This window comes from Spermophilus citellus, assembly GCF_964194105.1.
Source record: "Spermophilus citellus genome assembly, chromosome: 13".
Taxonomy (NCBI): domain Eukaryota; kingdom Metazoa; phylum Chordata; class Mammalia; order Rodentia; family Sciuridae; genus Spermophilus; species Spermophilus citellus.
This window is the reverse complement of record NC_138193.1, coordinates 45242307-45264242: the sequence shown is the minus strand read 5'-3', so window position 1 is coordinate 45264242 and position 21936 is coordinate 45242307.

Sequence of the window (21936 nt, the reverse complement as noted above, 5' to 3'; positions counted from 1 at the left end):
CTTACATAATCATATTTTTGTTTTCTGTAAATTAATTTTGTTGACTCCAAGTAATTTTTATAAACTATTTCTAAGGGTATTTGAAATATTATAAGGCTCCCTTTGATCTCCTCTATGTCCTTCCCCTGCCCTACATACACCTATAACACGACATTCTTGATCACCTGCAATTCATTACAACTTACATGCAATGCTTTCCTAAAGAATGTTACATGCCTTCTAATGAATTCACACCTGCTACTCTGAGCAAAATGTCTGAAAACTGTCTAAATTGATCATAATAACTGCTGAGAGAGAATCTCAGCTCTGCAGCAGATCCTTGCCCTGTAACAAGGAGAATGTCACTCCTTTCTCCAAGAGCTTTCCCAATTGGTAACCCAATAGGCTGTATGAGGGTAGTGACAATGTGGGTTCATCTCCCCTTTGTTTAATCTCCAGCACTTGTTATAGTGATGGTTACATAGCTAGTAGTTAGTAGTCAAAAAAGAGTGTTCTAATAAAATGACAAATTACCCAGTTTTAATATAACACTTTCCAGGAAATTTTCTTTAGACTCTGCAGCTAAATGCAAAATTTTAGTAAAAGATAATGAAGTTTTTCATGGATAGGCTTTTGGCTTGATTGCGTACCAGCCCTCTCATTATCAAGACTTCCTTGAAGATAGGTTTACACTTATTTCTCTATCCAATGTTCTAGCATGTGGTTTATGTTTGGTTCATATAACCTCTTTCTTCATTTTGTCATATTTTCAGTTCTATCAAGGCTTATGGGAGACATAAAAATTGGAAAAGCTCTTGACACACTTTGTGATGTAGAATTTGAATGTGAGAAAAAAAAAAATCAAAGAAATGGTTCAGGACTGAAGTGAGCTTATGCCTGGGGCAGAATTTGAAGTCAGGAAATGAGTGGAAACAACTTTTATCAGCATGAAAAGAATGGAAAATAATAAATAGTCACCTGTAAGGGGCCATTCTTTCTTTCCTTAATTATATGATGAACTCCTACCACATTCTGAGCATGTCTGGGTGCTGGAAGAAGGCAGCAATAAACAGAGCAAAATCTCTGTCGTGTTGGAGCTGACACTCTTGTGGAAGAGATTGATGGTTGAGAAATAAGTAAGACATGTAGTATGACAGATACCAAAGATTGCCATTGGAGAAGACAAATAAAATAAACCAAAATAGAGAAAAATGTATTACATTACCAGTGAAAGAAGTAAAATTTTATTTATTTATTTATTTTACATGTGTTCAGACAACTTCTTACTGAAAAGAGGCAATTGGCCAAAGAACACAAGGAAGTGGGTTATTCATGGTGTTAGTCTCTTCTGTAATATCAAATTAATTAGTAAATATCAGGGATGACATAACCAAAGATTATCTCTTGCTGCTATTGCCTGTTGAGTAATGGTAAGGTGCCGTGCTCCACAGGGTCATTAAGCTGATTATATCTTCACCTGCTCAAGCTAGTCAGGATTATTAGAATATTACTTGGTAGAAATTAGTCTTGGGTATCTCTGTGTTGTGGGAAAAATCTAGAAAATAATATATCAGCTTTAAATGCTTTAGTGTCAAACATAAATATTCCTTATGCTCATAGCCTATTGATCAAAACTAATCGTATGGCTCAATCTTACACGAAACAGGTGAACAAGGCTTAAAGCAACACAGTTTTCATATTACAGTTCTGGAGGTCAGAAGTCCCTACATGAGTGTTGGCACCCATACCCTTGCAGAAGCTCAGGGAAATAATTCATTCATGACCTTTTCTAGCTTCTAGAAGCTGTCCTCAAACATTGACTTATGGTTCCACTTCACATAGATTTTCCTTTGTTTTCATTATAACATTGCCTTTTCTCCAACTTTTCCTTCTTGTCTCCCTCTTATGAGATCTCTTGTGATTATACTGGGCTCTCCTGGATAATTCAGAACACGCCTCATCTCAAGATCTTAACACTATGCAAAATATATATTTGCAATGTAAATTAATGTGTACACAGGTTCAGAGGATTGGGATGTGCACATTTTGGGAGAAAGAGCTTTATTCTGTCTATGACACATGTGAAATGACAATCTTTCCTACTGGAATAGAGCCATGTGAATATGTGAATCAAAAAAAAAAAAAAAAACTATAGGGAGCAATGAATTTAAAAATCTCTGTTTCAGGCAAAGCAAGGAAGACCAGTGTGGATAGACTAAGTTCAAGAGGGAATGATAGTAGACAAAAGCAGAAAGGTAAATTAGAAGTAGGTGGAAGACAATGAGGGGCCTCCCTAATAAACCAGGATGAGGATCAGTGCTCTGATCCTAAGTGATATTTGGATCATCTGTAAGGACTGTCCAGATGAACTGAGGAAGGTACTTTGAGAATAGCCTAAAGAGTTAAAATAAAACACTGAAAGGAGCAAACACAAATGAGTCAAAGAAGAATATTGAAAGTAGTAGCAGGAGCTGAAGGTGAGGTCTTAGGTCTAATCCAGCTAATCCTGTTAACTATTTCATCTGATGTATATTATAATTCAATTTCTTCTCTTAAAGACTGAGTAGACTCTGGCACCAGGGAAATTGTTTATAGAAAGAATTGAGACAGTTTACCTATTCAGCTACTGGGTAGAATATTAGGTCAGATTTATTCTCAAACTTCTGTCAAATAATTAAATATGCCTGATAATTTATGAGAGAATAAGTTTATTTATTGTTCTATGTATATTATTAGTCTAGAAGGTATATGAAGAAAGGTCAACACAATACTATCAGAAGAAGGAATTTGTGTATGCTATTTTTATTCACCAGAATCTAACTAATTACAGACAACACCAAAGTTTTATCCTCTTTAACTCAATATTTAAACAATTGAGAAACTAGAAAACTGTAAATACCATCAATAACAGAGATGAGTTTGGTGTATGCTAATGTTATCAAGCACATGAAGTGTGGATATATTATGCTAAACAATGAATATCTGGGGTGGGGGGGGGCTCTTATCAAATTTTTGTAGACAAGAATCTGAATTCAGAGAGATCAAGAACTGTTCTTGCTCTTAACAGCAAATAAATTGCACACCCAGGGTTCGAAAGAGATATTCTGATAACATTATCCCACTTTTGGCCATCATTCTGTGTGTTTTCCATAATCTGAGATCTGCTCCCATTGCAAACAAAAACTATGTATGCATTTTGTAAATTACCAATTATCTAATGAATTAATTCTAAATTAATTGTTCATTGATGTTATAATTATAATATTCACTTGACAATCCTGAGGCTGTAGAAAGGGATTATTCAATGGAGACCATTATAGTTCTTGGAATAAATATCTAGGACTGTAAAGAAACATACTTTATGCAGTTTTCCGGTCATGGAGGCAAACAGTGTTTTCATATTGAAGCTCATTTTAACTTTTTATCCATAATTTTGTCTAAACTCTTTTGGAAGATATTTTTCTTTTTCGGATCTTCAGTCTCTTGGGGGAAACCAGCATCCTAATTTTGCTTTTCACTGTATAAAATTAATAATTTATTTGACCTAATTTTAAAACCATTATGGTATCTTGAGATTTTTGTGATCAAATTTATCTGTATCTCCTTTTTCTCTCATTCTTGATTTTATCCAATTAATCATATCCCCCTGGACTTCTTATTTTCAGTATTCAGATGCCTGTGTTTCTTTGAAAAGGTATTGACATTTAATATGTGGGGGAGTATATAGAGAGAAATAGATGCATTTAGCAATGGAAACCTTACATTCCAACACCAGTGTTGTAAAAATGTGTTTTTTTTAATTAGTTGTTCAAAACATTACAAAGCTCTTGACATATCATATTTCATACATTTGATTCAAGCAGATTATGAACTCCCATTTTTACCCCGTATACATATTGCAGATTCACATCGGTTCCACATCCACTTTTTTACATATTGCCATACTAGTGTCTGTTGTATTTAAAATGCTTAGATCAAGCCAGGTGCAGTGGCAGGTGCCCGTAATCCCGGTGACTCAGGAGACTGAGGCAGGAGGATGGAAAGTTCAAGTCCTGATTGGGCAATTTAGCAAGTCAAAATAAAGAAATAAAAGGAATGGGGTGTAACCCAGTGGTAAAGTGCCCCTAGGTTCAATCACCAGTATGCCCCCTTCCCCAAATGCTTGGATGACACATACACAACAACATGCACATTAATAATGTCAAAAATACTTGAGAGAAACATATCTCTGTGGATGTGATCTTTAATTTAACAGAGTGAATTTTGTACTTTTCTTAAGTGGTCCTTATTTTCTGTCCAAATAAATATTTGGGAAATAATAGATCAAAAAGACATGAATAAGAATGTAAGTTTTAATAAGGATGCCTGTAATCCCAGTTACTCAGGAGGTTGAGGCATGAGGATCACAAGTTTAAGACATGCCTGAGCAACATGGAGAGACCTGTCTCAAAATAAAATTAATGAAGAGGGAGTGGGAGTGTTGCTCAGTGGTACAGCTGCCCTGGCTTCCCTCCCCAGTATTAAAAAAAAACAACAACAAATATTGTAAAGTCACTTTAAAAATTTACTATATTTTTCAGGATAAAATCATAAACCTATCTTTTATTACATCAGTATTTTCTGTATGTTTGTTTGTCTTGTTTTGTTTTTAGTACCAGGGATTGAACCTAGGGGTATTCAGTCACTGACCACATTCCCTGTCCAGTTTTTACCTTTTCTTAAAAATTTTGCAACAAGGTCTTGCTAAGTTGCTTAGGGCCTCAAAAAGGTTGTCTTCAAACTTGCCATTTTCCTGCCTCAGCATCCTCAGCTGCTGGAATTAGAGGCATACTCCAGCGTCCCCAATGGAGAACATTTTGTGACATAGAACTCATCACAATTTCCATTCCATAGAACTTACTCAAAACTCCCTTTTTTGGGGGGGTGCCAGGGATTGAACCCAGGGGTGCTTAACACTGAGCCACATCCCCAGCCCCTTTTAATTTTTATTTTGAGACAGTGTCTTGATAAATTGCTTAAAACCTAAGTTTCTGAGTTCGACTTTGAACTTGTGATCCTCCTGCCTCAGCCTCGGAGCTGCTGGGATTACAAGTGTGTGCCACTGGCTTCAAAACTCCTTCTTAGTATTTTTTTTTTCTTTTGCTTTTGGTGAGCAGTAATCTTCAATCTTAACTGTTTCAGTCTCTATGCCCACTTGGGGTAGTAGCAGCAATTAAATAGACATATCCCTTTCCTGAATGCATTCCTATATGTGGAACTTAGAAAAGCAATTGAATCTTTTGCTGCTAGCCATTGTGTATTGAAGTTAAAGCCTTCCTGTTCTGCAAACTTAAGATTTTCTTATACAAATAAATAAGAAATCATGGAGTCAGACATATTTTCACCATATTACCAGTATATGTTCCATTCATTGTACAAGTGGAAGAAAAGGGGGTTAATATGTAAAATAGCTCTTCCTAGAGCTGTTCATATTAATACATTTTACCTTAAAAAGTAAGAGTTTGAGATAGTTTATTTACTTTTTAAAAACATGTCCAACATTGAATAGAAAGGAATAGTCCAAGTGTGAAAGCAACCAGAGACTGCACATGGACATACCCAAACTACATTTTTAGTATTCAATGTTTTGCCTGTGAGTTATATGACAGAGTGCATGAATGAAAGGAAGAGGGTTTGCTATGCTTATATAGTAAGGCATCCAGCATCTCCACTTTGGACTTGAGTGACAGTAAGCATGACTTGGGAAATGAAAACAAAACAATTGCATGCCCCAATTTAACTGTGCAAAGCCCATGGCTGAGGATTAATAAATTGTATGATGAAAAGCAGAAGAAAATTGCTAAATCTAAATTTAATGTCTATTTTACAAAGGCATAAGAGGAAATAAAAAATAAGCAGGCTGAGGAAGTGAGAGACAATTGCCGAAGTGCTAACTTGAAAGAAAACAAATTCTGTGATAATAAAAACAAGGGTTTGCAGAATGCAGTCTTACAGAGCTCTAGCTGTGCAGATTTGTATAATTTGGTGAATACTTATGTTATAGTAAATTATCTTTTACGGTGTGTAGGGGGAATGCTATTAAATTGTATATCTGTTATTTAATAAATGTCCTGTAGATTAAAAATTGTAATGGGTTAGAATTTGATTTTGCTATCCATTCATTATTATTCACTCTTTTTACTTTATATTTACTTATCTATCAGTTTATCACCTATATTTAACAGCAAAAAGCAAACCCAATTCTATTGAAAATGTTAAAAGGTTACTGGTTCCCAGAAAACAAACAAAACAAAACAAATTACTGCTTCAGATTTCTGTTTTAAAGTTTTCTAGGTGATAGAATTTTCATTTATTTTCGTACCCACAGAAATGCCTTGACCTGAGTGCGTTTGGAATTTAATACACCCACACATCCATAAAATTGCAATTTTTAAAAACTTCTTACAGATGATCCAGCTGATGGCAGGATGACATTGGTCATCTGTTTTGTTCAAATTATACATTACACCAGCTGCCACAAGATGTGATGAATAGAGAAGAAAGCTACAAACAATGAACCCCAGGGATATAAAAGCTAAATATCTCTTCAATTGAAGAAGAGGCTAATAATGAGCCCACATAATTATGTGGATCATTAATTTGTCATGTAGTATATAGGACCTGAAGCAGTGCTTATATTTTTATTCATATTTCCACATGTATGAATTGCCTAGACAACTGGACAAGAGGTTTCAAAGGAAGATATATTCCTTATTCAAATGCCTAAATTTTGTTGGGAATACACACACAAACACGCTAATACACACACACACACACACACACATACTACATACATACATGTATATATATATATTTCGTTGTATATATTAAAAGGACAGACTATCTACAAGGTACTTGAAAGATAAATTATTTTAAAAATAAAAAGATAAATATATACTAATATCTAAGCATATACAACTGCCAAAAGAGGAAAAAGGGATTTGAAGACTCATAAATAATTCAGTTACCACTGTGGTGAAACAAACATTGAATGTCCTCCTACATTAAATACTAAAATGTGAAAAAAGAGACACATCAAAGCAGTTGTAAGAAATGCATAATGGCTACAAAAGAAGAGAATGTTGAAATCAAAACTGGAATGAGATCTGAATGGGAGTTCAAGCCTTTGTATATTGTCACCATCCAGTTAAGGCAAGCCTTGGAAAGTAGAAAGTGATATCTCTATATTATGCATTGTATTGGTCTGTTCTGTGTTGCCTATGACAAAATACCTGAGGCTGGGTATTAAGTAAAGAAGATTGCTTAGCTTACAGTTCTGGAGGGTTGAGGGCATATGCCTACCTCTTCTCTGCTCTGAGGAGGGACTCATGGCAGATGGCATTACAATAGCAGTAGTACATCTGGAAGACACATACAGAAGAATTCAAGGGAAGTGCTATGTTGTAAGACACACAGAGTATCTTCTGGGGTGGTGGCCCAGAAGATATAATTACCTTCTGCTAGACCCTACCTTATACAAGAGACCAACTATTCCACATGGACTTTTTGGGGACAAACTATAGCAAGTATTAATCTATCCAAATACATAGAGCAAAAATATATATATAATAACAAGGACAAAACTCATGAAGTTTTGTCCTTATCAAATTATCAAATTCATCATCATGATGAGAAAGAAAATCTCAGAATGGAACAGAATGATTGAATAAAAAAATGAGTTAAGAACACATATCCATATTAAAAAACAGATATTCTAAAACACAGTACTAACCAGTAAGAGTGAACATTTTTCTTTCTAACTCACACAGGAAGTTTTCCTTTTGGAATGGAACATGTGGTACTCCATAAAACCTCAATAAATTGTAAGGAACTTGTCATAAGTTTATACTCTCCAGAAGTCAATTGTATAGTCAAAAACCAAGACACAATTTAAATAAGCACTTATATTTGCGAATTTCAAAGTTCCCTTCTTAACATAGGTCTTGGGTTGCATAATAAATACAATAGGTACTTTATAAATATAATGAAAATTAAAAGATAAAATAATACTATATAGCAAAATATATGAGATTTAACTAAAGAAGGACTTTAAAGAAATTTTATCTTAAGTATTTATTGGATGAATCTTCCACTTAAGAAATCAGAAAAAAAAACAGTAAAAATCACAAAGTAGAAATACGTAAATATAATATTAAATATTATAAAACATTTATACATTAGAGAGAAAAATAAATCCATGTATGTCATTTGGAAAAAACTACATAGAAAAATCTTGGGCAAATGGTCAGGAAAAATGAGAAAGGTACTATTATTCCTCATTAGAATGGTCATGTACAGTTAAAATATGAGAGCTAGGAAAGATAAGGATTTTTTTAATCATTTGAAAAGTAGATGAAATAAATACTAAAGTAAAACAAAAATTGAGTATTGAAGGAGGGAGAGTAGAAAACTGTAGAAAGAATGTTCATTTCTACCACATTGTGATCTGAAGAAGGTGAATCAGTTTTGAAAAAAAGAACGCAAGACCCAGATGATTCCAAGAAGAACTCATTTCAGTATTGTGAAAACTATATCAATGAGTGAAAAGAGTTAAAATTCTTCCCAACTAGTCTTATAAGAACCCTATACCACTATCACACAAGGACAGTATATGTGTCAGAATTCTCTAGAGAAATAAGACTAGTAGGAGGTGTATACAGAGGGCAATGTGTCATAAGGAATGGCTCTCCTGATTACATAGATGGACCCATCCCAATATCTGTAGGGTGAGTCAGTAACTAGAAGCCCCAAGAGAGGCAATGGAGTACATGCTAATCTGAGTTCAAAGGCCAGAGAACCAGGAAAACTAATGATTTTTCCTATTCTGAAGGATAGTAATCTCAAAAAACAGAGAAGATGATACTCAGTTCAAATTTTCTGAGTATGAAACATCCACTTTCCCAGTTTGAAGGCCGTCAGGAAAGAGGAATCTCTATTATGGGGTTGGGGGAGAGGGGTTAGCCACGCCTTTTTGTTCTAATGCCACCACAAACTTATTGAACAATGCCCACCCACATCAGGGAGGACAATCTGTTTTCTTCAACCTACCAACTTAAATGTTAATTTCATTCAAAAATACTCTCACAAAAAAACACCCAGAATAATGTTTTTTTCAAATGTGGGCAACCATAGGCACAGTCAAATTGACACATATAATTAGGCATCACAAAATAGAAAAGAATATTCATTAACACTCTTGCTCATGAATATACATGCAGAAAGCCCTCAATTAAGTGTCAAATCTCATCTAACAATGCATATGATTTTATATTTATCTGTACCTAAGATGCAGGTATAATTTCGTTTAAGCAAATTTAACATTAGAAAGTATTTTCATTGTAAAATATGCAGAAAAAATGGTAGCATCTATTCAACAGTTACATATAAAACTGTTTTAAAAATTAAATTAGAAGAAAATGTACACAACCTGATGGATTCTAAAATTAGTCAGCAATTTCTATCTTTTTGATGAAATTATAAGTGAATTTTCTTTAGGAATCATCAATAAGATAATAATAGCCAATATCAACGCTTTCTTTAAAACTGGTATCTATCAAACTGCACATTATTCCAGTGAAGTGAAACAAGAAAAATAAATAAAATATTTAAAGATTAGAGGATAATTCCTTGTATTCCAATATCCTTGTCCATGAGCACAATGATTATCTCTAAAAATTTAAACTACTAAGAGAAAGTAGCAATTTTGAGGATATAATTAGAATGTAAAATTATGTTTTAAAAGATTTAAAAATATGTAATTTGCTTCAAAGTTAAAGTAATCATAAATCTATCTAATATAAACTTGAATATAGTTATGGAGAAAATTAACACTATTGAGAAGGAATGAAGATTAAAGGACCAATATACTAAATTCATTAGTAGGATGATTACATCTTACAAATGTCAATTCTTCATAATTTCTCAATGATTCCATATGACTGCAACCAAAGGAAACTGAAAAGATAGTTCTAAATGATGTGTAAAAGAATAAAATGCTAATAATAAACTGACCTTGGATAAAAACAGTGTCTGTCCTACTTTATCATAGATCAGGATGTATCATTAAATAGTAGAAATTTAAATACTGTGGTAAAAGAAAATGATTGATACAGAGCAGAGCAGCAAAATCAAATCCAGATACATCATGTTGCATACTTGAAAATTTATTACAGAATGAAGCTGTCAATATAGAGGACTGGAAAAAGGAGACTGTTCAACAGTTGAAATAATTGATTCCTGTATGAAAAAGTAATGTTAAGTTATGTTTATGATCAGTATAAAATTCCAAGTCAGTTAAATAATAAACAAAAAGTAAATTTAAAACATAATATTTTATGTATTTATTTTTATGTATTTGGTGAAAGGAAAGTTTGTTTTTTTGTTGTTGTTGTTTTTTAACAAGAGTCAAAAAGTCCTTAGTAAAAAACTGCTGGCATTTAACTCAAGTGAAAAAAAAAAATCAAAAGATAACAGAGCAGAGACAACTCATCCAGAAAAGGTGAAAAACATTTACCACAGTTAGAAGAAAGATAAAATCCAGTGTGTATTAAGACAGTCCTCAAATCAATAAGGTAAACTTATGCATGCGCGTACACACACACACAAATAACCCAACAGAAAATATACAAAAGTTATAAACAAGTAATTCATGAAAGAAGAACTTAATTGGCAAATAAACACTTTTAGGAGTAATCTTGAAAATGTGAAATAATCAAATAACACATGGAAATGAAATTAATATTACTTGGAGTAGAATTTCTTTTTTCTTATGGCTGGCCATGGTGGTATATGCCTGTAATCCCAGGGGCTCAGGAGGCTGAGGCAGGAGGATTGCCAGTTCAAAGCCAGCCTCAACAAAAGTGAGATCCTAAGCATATCAGTAAGACCCTGTCTCTAAATCAAACACAAAATAGGGCTGGGGGTGTGGCTCAGTAGTCGAGTGCCCCTGAGCTCAATGCCAGGTACCCCCCCATACCCAAAAGAAAAAAAAAATTATTATTATTATTTTTCCTTTTAGTGAATGAATTCAAAGTACAGCAGAAGCTGTAGAACAATGTATATTCACACATACTGCTGAAGTGCAGGCAGGTGCCACCTTTCTAGGGCACAAATGAGAGACATGTAGCAACATTGAGGCCTGCAGACTCTATGGCCTGCAATTTTGTTCCAAGGTATAAACTTAGCGATATCCTCATAAACAAAGTAAACTGATCATTCTTGGTACTGTATGCCCTAGCATGGTTTCATTTTTTTTTGTAATATTTTATCTTTTAATCTGTACAATAGGTTTGTATAACCAGTGTATTATTTTTACACCTTTTTGCATTCTAAATATTGGATTATGTTATGTTGAAAAAAAAAAAACAGGCAATAAACAGCACATTCATGAGAAACCCAGGCATGTAACAGTGCCCTCGGAGTAGCCTGTTCTTCAAACAAAGGTCACTTTTCTTTTCAGGGATGCTGTTCTAAATATCTGTGTGTTCTTTGGATTCCCCAATTAGATAAAATAGCCATCCTAGGGACAAAAATGCACATTTAATCATATATATTTTCCTTCTGAATTATTGCTGAAATCTGTCTACTTCTCTTCAAGTGTGTCATCATCAGCTGCCAGGATATCTTTACCTGGAAAACTGCAAAACGCTGTTATCTGGTCTCCATGAACCTATTTATATTTCTTTTCTATCTATTTTTCTACACTGCTTTGGAGCTGAGAAAATGTTACTTTGGATTCTTATATGGTTTTCTATTGCTCTAACAATGAAGATGAAACATGTAATTTGATCTCAAAATTTTGTATGATCATGATTAACTCTTTTTCACAACACCCTAGTTAAACCTGGGAGTGTTTTAATTTTTAAAGTCTGTCATGATCCCTCTTTAATCAAGACCTTTACATGTGCTTTTCCCTGAATTTCAAGCAAGCTTTTATTCACCCTTTGTTTAATGAACTTTTCCTGCTTGCTAACTTTTCAGCTCAGATTCACTACTGAGGGAACCTTGTTTGAATCCCCTGACTCTATCTGCCCCACTGTAATAGGTTTTTGTGGTTCCTTATTACTCTTCTTCCTGGTGCCAATCTCAGGTTTAATAATTATCCAAATGCATAATTGATCATTTGATCAGTGTCTCTCTTTCGCACTATGTTGAGCAATCATTATGTCTTCTATAAGCCTCCTAGTATCAATATTTGGTAGTTCTACACTGACATAGAGCTGGTGCTCAATAAAAATTACTGTGTAGGAAATAGATAAAATTGGTCCATGATAATTTCATTTAGAGAAAGCTCTGCATTAAAAACAAAATTAGAAAAACTCGGTAACTGCCTTGAAATAGAAGCTTAATATTCTTGGAAGGTGCCTGAACATAGAAAATGTTTTTTGTAGAACAAGAAGAAGAGAGGGCAGAGGAGATGGAGGAGTGGGAAAAGTAAGAGGAGGAAAAGGTAAAGGAGACAGAAGATAAAGGAAAAGATAAGATGTGGGAAGAGGAAGGAGTTTTAACATGATAAAAAGTCCAGGGGAAAAGAGAAATCTTCAATCTTCGTGTATCTTACTTTTTTACATTTAATATTTCTTGCTTCAGTTCATTGAAGGAATATCTAGGATCATAAGAATGAGTTTTTTAAGCATTAATAATGGCCATTATTATCTTATTTCTGATTCTTCAGGAAAACGCACTTGAGGTTTCATCATAAAGGCAAAAATTGCTGAGGTGCTGACATGACATAACCAGCAAGAGACTAAAAAAACTTGGGGTTAAAGGTTGAGTGGATTGGAAGAGGGAATTTTTAAAAATTAACTTTATCCACTTGCAGAAAAATAATATCCAAATTCAATAATGCCAAATGCACTAAATCTAAATATCCTTGTATACAGGCCTCAGACCTTTTTAACTTTGTATATCCATCTTTGAGCGACAGAAACATCTTAATCTGCCATATGACTACCAGAGTACCATAGATTTTACTAGCACTAACCTTTGTCTGGTTTTCAAAAATCCACTGTGCAATTCTATGGCCTCAAGGTGGTCTTCTCGTTGTGCTCCTCCACTTGTAATTCCTTATAATGCTCACATGAAGCCTCACTTTCCTCATTTAGTAGTAAATGGCAGAACTGGAGTGCAAACCTCAGTGCGTGTGTGCAGTTCTGTGTCTTCAGCCTCCATGTACATTTCCAGAGTTCGCTCTTTCCCATTCACATAGAATATCTGTTCATTCCTTTGCTTACTGAAATCAAAACTGCTGAATTCATTCTAATGTCAAGGTAGCATGTGATTGCATTGTCTAGTATTGTGAACAAACAGGCAGCAACCACCTTAAGTCATTGAGCTCCTTGAGGGAAGACATTGTTTCTTATTTCTATTTACATCCCCAGAATTGTCAGGGCCCTTGTGGAATTGTGTTCTAATCTACATGGAAGCTCAGGCACAGGAAACATTGGTGGTGGATTTTAACAGCAATAAGCCTGGGAGAAGGTCGCACAGAGATTGTGACATTTAAGCCACAAATATGAACAAGGAAAGATACCATAAAGCTCTTTAGCTGGACGAAAGTGTTGAGCCCCAATTGGTCCATTTTTTTTCTCCCAGGGATGTAGGTTAAGAACTCCAAAACCATCTTATTTGTATACTACAGTTGCATAAATATAGAAATACAAAGAAAACCAGGTTCCTTGGTGCTAGAGATTTTGCAACAAAAGAAAAAGTGGAAGCTAGAACAAGTCCTGTGGTGTTAGATTAAAGATAAAGGGACAGATTTAGACTTAAAATATATACACACACACCACACACACACACACACACAGAGTAGTGCCCCAAATATACACACACATTTTTATTTTCCTTTGAAAAATATCATACAAAAGGATTTCAGGCATCTCCTTGGGGATTTGAAGCATATTTTCTATGTATGAGGGGGACTCCTGTACACACACACACTGATGGATACAAAAAAATCTAGAGGTTGTCCATGTGTATATTAATACAATATTGTGTACAATAATGCACAATATATCTGTGTGTGTGTATATATATATATATATACATATATATATATATGATATATAAACCAACTGTATATACATATACCCCTATACTTATATAATGGTTATATCCATTGTGTGAAAATAGAAGCAATGATATCCAGTAGCAGTGAGTATATCCTGCACTCATATCTTGTAAGGCCATTATTTATTATGAGAATTATTCAATACAAGAGTTTCTTAATGAAGTGACTGGTTCAAGGGCTTTGAAAGGGAAAATAAAGACAATCCTGGGATATCCAGTGAGGTAAGAAAATAAGAAAGTACCTAAATCCCATGTGTGGTAATGGTAGTGGAAACTTGAAGAGATGGGGCCTAGTGAGAGGTATGCCGCAAAGGGACATGTAAGACTGGTCTCTTTCTTTCTCTTTCTCTTTCCCACCATAATATGACTAGCTTTGCTCCAAAATGTTTCTGCCATCATGGACCTTGACACAGGTCCAAAGCAGTTTCATGGACTGAAACATCTAAACTGTGAGCCCAAATAAACTTTTTTTCTATATTAGTTGATCATCACAGGTATTATTTACAATAATGGAAAGCTGGCAAACACAGTTTAAAAAGTAAATAAATATTCTATTTTAAGTGGTTAAAAAAGGGAAATTAGATCAAGAGTATGTGGGACCTCTTTGTACTACATTTATAAATGTTTGCCCATGGTAAAGATTATAGCTAAGAACTGTAGGCCCCAAGTAATCCCCTTTATCTTTAAAAGATATTAAGGAAGCATGGGCAAGCATCTCCAGGGGATAAAAACAGGGAAATGGGAACATATTTACTGCTCAGAAATCTTTATAAGTTATACATGGCAGTAGAATCCATTTTCATAAAATTATACAAGCATGTAATATCTTATTCTAATCAGGACCCCATTCTTGTGGATGTACACTATGGTAAGATTCCCTGTGGTATATTCACATAAATACATAGAAAAAATTTGTCAGATTCATTCTATAGTCCTTCCTATTCCTAACTCTTCATTCATCTTTGTCTAATCTGTTGGATTTCTATTCTTCCCCTCATTCCCTTTATTGTGGGTTAGCTTCCACATATCAGAGAAAACATTTAACCTTTAGTTTTTTGGGATTGGCTTATGTTAACACAGCATGATAGTATATAGATCCATCTGTTTACTGGCAAATTTCAAAAAGTCATTCTTTTTAACGGTTGAGTGATACTCCATTTTATATATACTCCACAATTTCTTTATCCATTCATGTGTTGAAGGGAACCTAGGATGACTCAATAGATTAGCTGTTGTGAATTGTGCTGCTAAAAACATTGATGTGGCTACACTAGTGTAGTATGATTATTTTAAATCCTTTGAGTACATACCAATGAGTAGGATAAGTGAGTCAAATGATGGTTCCATTCCTAGTATTTTTGAGGAATCTCCATATGCTTTAAAGAGTGATTGCATAAGTACTTTTAATGACACAGAAAAGTAACCAATGCAATGTTACAAGAAAACAAAAATAAAATAGACATCATACCTTAATAATGGTATGAAAAATAAACCTATGTCGATGAAGGTTTCAAGAATTAGAGCCACTCAGTGTTTCAGTGTACATCTAGGTGATAGGAACAGGTGATTTGATTTTCGTGTTTCAACTGTGTATTTTATTTATACCATCATCTTGTTCTCCCCCCGAAAGATTTAAGGTATCTTGGTCTCAATTGTCCATTAATAAACATGGCTTTTTAACAACCCAAAGACAAGATAAAGGGTTTTTGAGACAAAGGGAGGCATGTCAAACAAATGAAACTTCATGAACAAGAACTTGAATCCATACACAGGGTAAATAAAAATAATAGATAATGAGCTCACAATATAGATTGACAAAAATTATAATATAACTCTCATGGATAGTTTGAAGAGTACCTAGACAAGTAAGTAATTAGCATAAATTTAGAGTAGAGAAGAGACAGAGTATATATTTTAGAAATGAAAACTGGAGTGGGGGAGAGAATGAATCATATCCAGTGGAGGATATGACTCATATCATACCCCCTAGGAGAGGGTAAGAGATCTGGTGACCTTAGCATGCCCTCTGCAACCTAGAATTCTTGCATGAGTTAGGACTTATTAGTGTGAAGTAAATGTTTCAGTGTAATACACTTAGATGTCAAGCTGGAAAATATCTGATAAACGAATTTACCTAAGAGTTTTCTTGTATTCATTACAGTAAAACTAGTGTTGCCATTTACAAGGATGTGATATTAGACAAACACCAATACCAGGATGGCTTCACAAAATCTGGCTTAAAAATATGAGAACATAAGTTGTTAACACTGACAAGAGGACATTTGAAAAAAATACCATGATTCTTAGTGGAGACATGTAACAAAATTATCATTTTCTTTTTAATTTGGAAAGATGCAAACTAACTGTTTTTATTTTGCAGACTAGCCATAAAAATTGCCTCTGATACATTGCAGCATTTAATTATGGGGGAAAAAACATTAGTAAGAGGTTTTAATAATAGCTACTTATTTTAAGTATCAAGTCTAAATGAAAGCAATCTGCCATCATTGAAAAAAATATGACTAATGACAGGAAAATATATGACTTGTAAAAGGAATTAAGAAGAGAATTAGCATGGTGCTATGTTTTTTACATTAAAAACATACTGGTGATGAATTGAGGTCAATATCTTATGTTTTATGTATTTGAAGTAGCTCGTTTGCATAAATCAGAACTCTCCGCCTCTGTATCTGCTGGAAATAAAATAAAATTCACTTTCATAAAGGATGAATTGATGTACTGTCTACATACATTAGGGAGAAGGGTTTCTCCCCCTGGAGCGAAAATATACTGTTCCTACTAAGATAATCCAAAACCAGAATAAAAATTTCGCTAGGCTATCTCTGGTTATGGATCTAGGCACACTAAGCATTAGTCTTGGTGTGAGAAAGATTTAGAGCATAGTTAGAAGCTTTTATTAGAACTCAAATAAGAGCCCACAGCGGCATGGACAAGAAAGTGTACTAGGGTAATTCTCAGAAGTAGTAGAAGTAAATACTTCAGGATTTTCTGAAGAATTGTGAAATATGAAATAAAATAAATAATGAACCATTATCAAATGAATTTGATTAAATTAATTATTTCTTGAATAAATAATCTATAAAGAGATCTAAAATATAGGTTCTTTCCTAATGTCAAAATTATTAAAACTTTTCTTCTACAATAGTGGGTGAGATTTTTTTTTCTTAAGTATACTCATTAAGAGTAAAAGTTAGACACAGAAATTAGACTCTTGCTAATTCAAATTTTTACTTAAGCCCTGCATGATCAAAGATTATATACACCTTGGAAAATTAATTAATGATGAAAAGAAGTTTCAAGTATTCAATTCCAAATGTTGAAAATGTTAAAATATTATTATAAAGAGACATTTGGATTATTTTATGTTTAATTATCATTAATAATTTATTGTTATTTATTTATTTATTATTTTTTAATTTATTCTGATTTGTTATACATGATGATAGAATGCAAATCATTGCATATTACACATATAGAGCACAATTTTTCAAGACACTGATTATACACAAAGTATTCGTGTCTTCACACATGTACTTGGGGTAATGATGTCTAACTCATTACACCATAATTCCTGCCCCCTTACCCCTTCCTTTTCCCTCCTCCCCTTTGCCCTATCTAAAGTTCCTCCATTCCTCCCATGCACCCACCACCACCACCAATAGCCATTATGTGTCTGCATCCTCATATTCGGCTTTTAGTTTTTTGGAATTGGCTTGCTTCAATTAGCATTGTATTCTCCAACTTCATCCATTTACCTGCAAATGCCATAATTTTATTCCTTTTTAATGCTGAGTAATGTCCCATTGTGTATATATATGAAAGTTTCCCTAACCATTTATCTACTGAAGGGCATCTAGATTGGTTTCATAATTTATCTATTGTGAATTGTGCTGCTATAAACATTGATGTGGCTGTGTCCCTGTAGTGTGCTGTTTTTAATTCCTTTGTGTATAAACTAAGGAGTGCGATAGCTGGGTCAAATGGTGGCTCCGTTACAAATTTTCTAAGGAATCTTCATACTGCTTTCCATATTGGTTGCACCAATTTGCAGTCCCACCAGGCAATGTATGAGTGTGCCTTTTCCCCCACATCCTCACCAACATTTAGTGTTGTCTGTACTCTTAAAAGCTGTCATTCTGACTAGAGTGAGATGAAATTTTAATGTAGTTTTGATTTGCATTTCTCTAATTGCTAGAGATGTTGAACATTTTTCATATGTTTGCTGATTGATTGTATATTCTCTTCTGAGAAGAGTCTGTTCAGTTCCTCAGTCCATTTATTGATGGGGTTATTTGTTTTGTTTTTTTTTTTTTTTGATGTTAAGGTTTGTGAGTGCTTTATATATCCTAGAGATTAGTGCTCTATATAGTGTTCTTAATAAAACTCCTGTAGCACAAAAATTAAAACCAAGAACCAAAATAATGGGATGGATTCAAACTAAAAAGCTTCTCAGCAAAAGAAAAAATCAGTGAGGTGAATAGAGAGCCTACAGAATTGTTATTTATTTCTCAGTCATTATTTTCTTCCTAAGTTTTATCTTGAGTCTGACTCTCTGTTTCTTACTTCATAAAGTTCTTTACTCATTTTGCCTTACAGAATTTACTGTTCAGTTTGTTTTCTGGAAAATTCATCTTGGTATCCTTCAGGATCTACTCTGTCTCTACTTGTACTCAATTCTCTTGATATTAGGGGGTTTGTATTTTTTTCTCTTTCATAATGACAAAGATTAAGTGTTTTGCTTACATTTTTTTTTGGTATTATGTACAGTGGGTTCTTAATAAATATTTGCTGAATTAAAAATCAGTAAATACTCAGAAATCTTCTAAGTGTAATGGTATAGGCAGCAGAATGTGTTCACATAGGATCTCTGAAAGTGCCTTTTAAGACTGTACTCAGAATATGGAAAAAATATGTGCTGCCTTTCATTCCTACCCTCCTAGCCCCTCGGGGGACTTGTATGCACTCTGATTGGGGTCTTTTGTCCTTGACACCTCTGACAGCAGACACTTCTTCTAGATGTTCAACTGCTACCCATAAACTGAATCTATCCAAATCTCCATCTCTAGCCCTGACCTCAGAACCACAGCAATTTGTTTATCAGTATTTGGATACTCTTAATAGTGTTTGATAGGCAGCTTCAAAAATGATCCCTACTTCATGATATATTCATTCTGTGTACTACTCTTCAAAATTGTATCAAGATTGGTGTTTGTGTATCAGTAGGATATGGCAAAAGTCATGGCATATCATTTCTTGAAAGCAGTTCATTTAAAATGGGTCTTCTCTTGAGTCATTGCTCCCCTGTTTCTCTGATCATTTGGTCTAGAAGAAGCTGTGTGACGAATAGTGTGATTGAAAGCCCTTGATAAGGACATGAAGCCTCTTTCCAATAGCAACATGAGTGAGGTTGGAACTGATCCTACTTGATATGAATGCAAACCTGGCCCACAGCCTCACTACAATTACATTAGAGACGCTGAGCCCACTTTCCTATGCCTTTATAGATTCCTTGTTCTCATTAAAAGGTGAATTTAAAAAAAAAAAAACAAAACAAAACATGGTTTTAAAGTGCAAATATTTGGAATAATTTGATTTGTAGAAATAAATAATAAATATAGCATCTTATTTCTTAAATCTGTTTGCTACTATTGCTTTAACACTCAAGATTGAACTATGTGATATACCAAAAAAATTCTCATCATATTAATAATTCTAAACCTACTGTTCTATTTTGAAAGTTAGATGAGATTGTTTCTCATGGTTCTTCATTTTTTAAATTAAAATAATTAATTTTCTGAATTTAAGATATACTTAAGTACCAGATACACTTTATGTATTCCATGACTTTTCAGGATAAGAAATTCTGAAAATTTAAAAATTAGAATATTTATGTTATAAATTATATCTTACACTCATGCAATATTCCATAATATGCATTTTATATAGATAGTTCTATGTTTTAAGCTGGCTTTATTAAACACAGTTTGTTATCTTAGGAGACAAAATTTCAATTAACAGATGCAGGTAACATAAAAATAACTTTCTAGTAACTCATGCCGGTATCTAATAATATTTTTTAAACATAAGAAATATACAATGTAAGTTCTCAAAAAGCATATTTGTCTCATAGTATTTTCTATACTATTTTTTGTCTAGAGAATTTCCTGGTATACAGGAATTAAATATTTGTTGGATGAATTATTGCTCAATATAATTGTACCTAGATGAAAACTTACTTTTGGACAATAGATCTTGCTCAGTTCTTTGCAAGTAAGAAATACAAAACAGGATTCTCAAGAAAATTGAATTGATCTTGGAGAGAATAAATTGTCTTGCTGTTTCCAACCCACTCTGACCCTTGTATAAGTCATTGAGCCTCAGATAAGAAAATATTCAGAAGTCACCTTGGCAGGACCACTTCACTAGAAATTCGCCCAACTCACACATACAGAGTAAAACACAAAATGAAACAATAAACTTGAAAGAAATTCATTTCTAAATACTTGAACACAAGGCCACAAGATGGGGATATAAGGAAAGGGACACAGACTGTGGAAAGTAAGGTCTCTCTGGGTACCAGATGAGTAACAATCGTTTTTCCTTTTTCTTTCAAAGTCATTAACTTGAAACAGTTCTCCATTCCTTCAATGTGCACTTACAAAGGTTTATGTTTCTATATTTGCACTTGGTTTATTTATCATATGCTCTAAATCACCTTCTCTTTTCATACCCAGTCCATGACTCCGTCTGAGGCTCCTAGTCCAAATTTAAGCATCTTACACCAAATTTTACAAATAGCAAGATGGGATGTTCCATTAATTTTTTTGGTTCTTCATTGCCTGAAACAGGCTGTATGCATGAACCCCTTAAAAGGCTTAATATCTTTCTCCTTACTTAGTTAAACTAGGAATGTAAGAAATGGCTGCTTTAATCCAAAAGTACTGTCAAAGCCAAGACATCAGCAATCATTCCCAGTGTAGAGCTACTCACTCCCTCTCCTGGGCTGCATGAGGAGCCCCTATAGATAACTGCCAGGAGCAAGTGTTATGATGTTCAGATGTTCCAGAATGATTAGTACATAGCTCAGGTCATCAATTCTCTGGTCATTGGTTTAAAGTGTGTTTAATATGCTTCAGATGTGGTCATTCCCTCCTATAAAGAGTACAATACACATTTATGCATGTCACAGATGTGGAATAACATGGGGTGTTAGAATCATATCATCTGCTGATTTATTGTCCAGCACTACCCCCTTGCTAGCCTATGACTGGCCATAAGCAAATGAACTGCCTTCTCTGTATCTATTCCTGTATTTTCTGATGTACATCAGGGAATGGCAGAAAATCAGGTGTCAATCTGGATTCCTTAGGGTGAATGGAAAAGAGGGAAGAAGAGAAACTCCAGGGTAAATGAGAAGAAAAGCTGTTATCAAGAGGTCACCTTGAAACTTGCAGGAAGTGGCATATTGGCAAGAGATAAACAGGTCATGATTAATCTGAACCTTTTGAAAATCTAAAGGCTTTCCCGACATGGACTGGTTTTTTGTTGTTGTTTGTTTGTTTTGTTATTGTTGTTGTTGTTTTGGTAAGGAGGGAGTGGAGAAGGCAATGCCATGAGTAGCTGATATGGATTTCTTACTACAATCTCATATTGCAAGGCAGTAATCTACCTCCGCATGTCCGCCCACAAACATATCCAATTTGAATGACTACCCAGGCTATTACTAATGATTTCTATAGAGAAGAATGGCTTGCAATAGCTTTTCCATGACCCCTCACCACCACCAATAAGTGGTAAAATCTGAACTTTGAAAAACTTTTCTCCAAA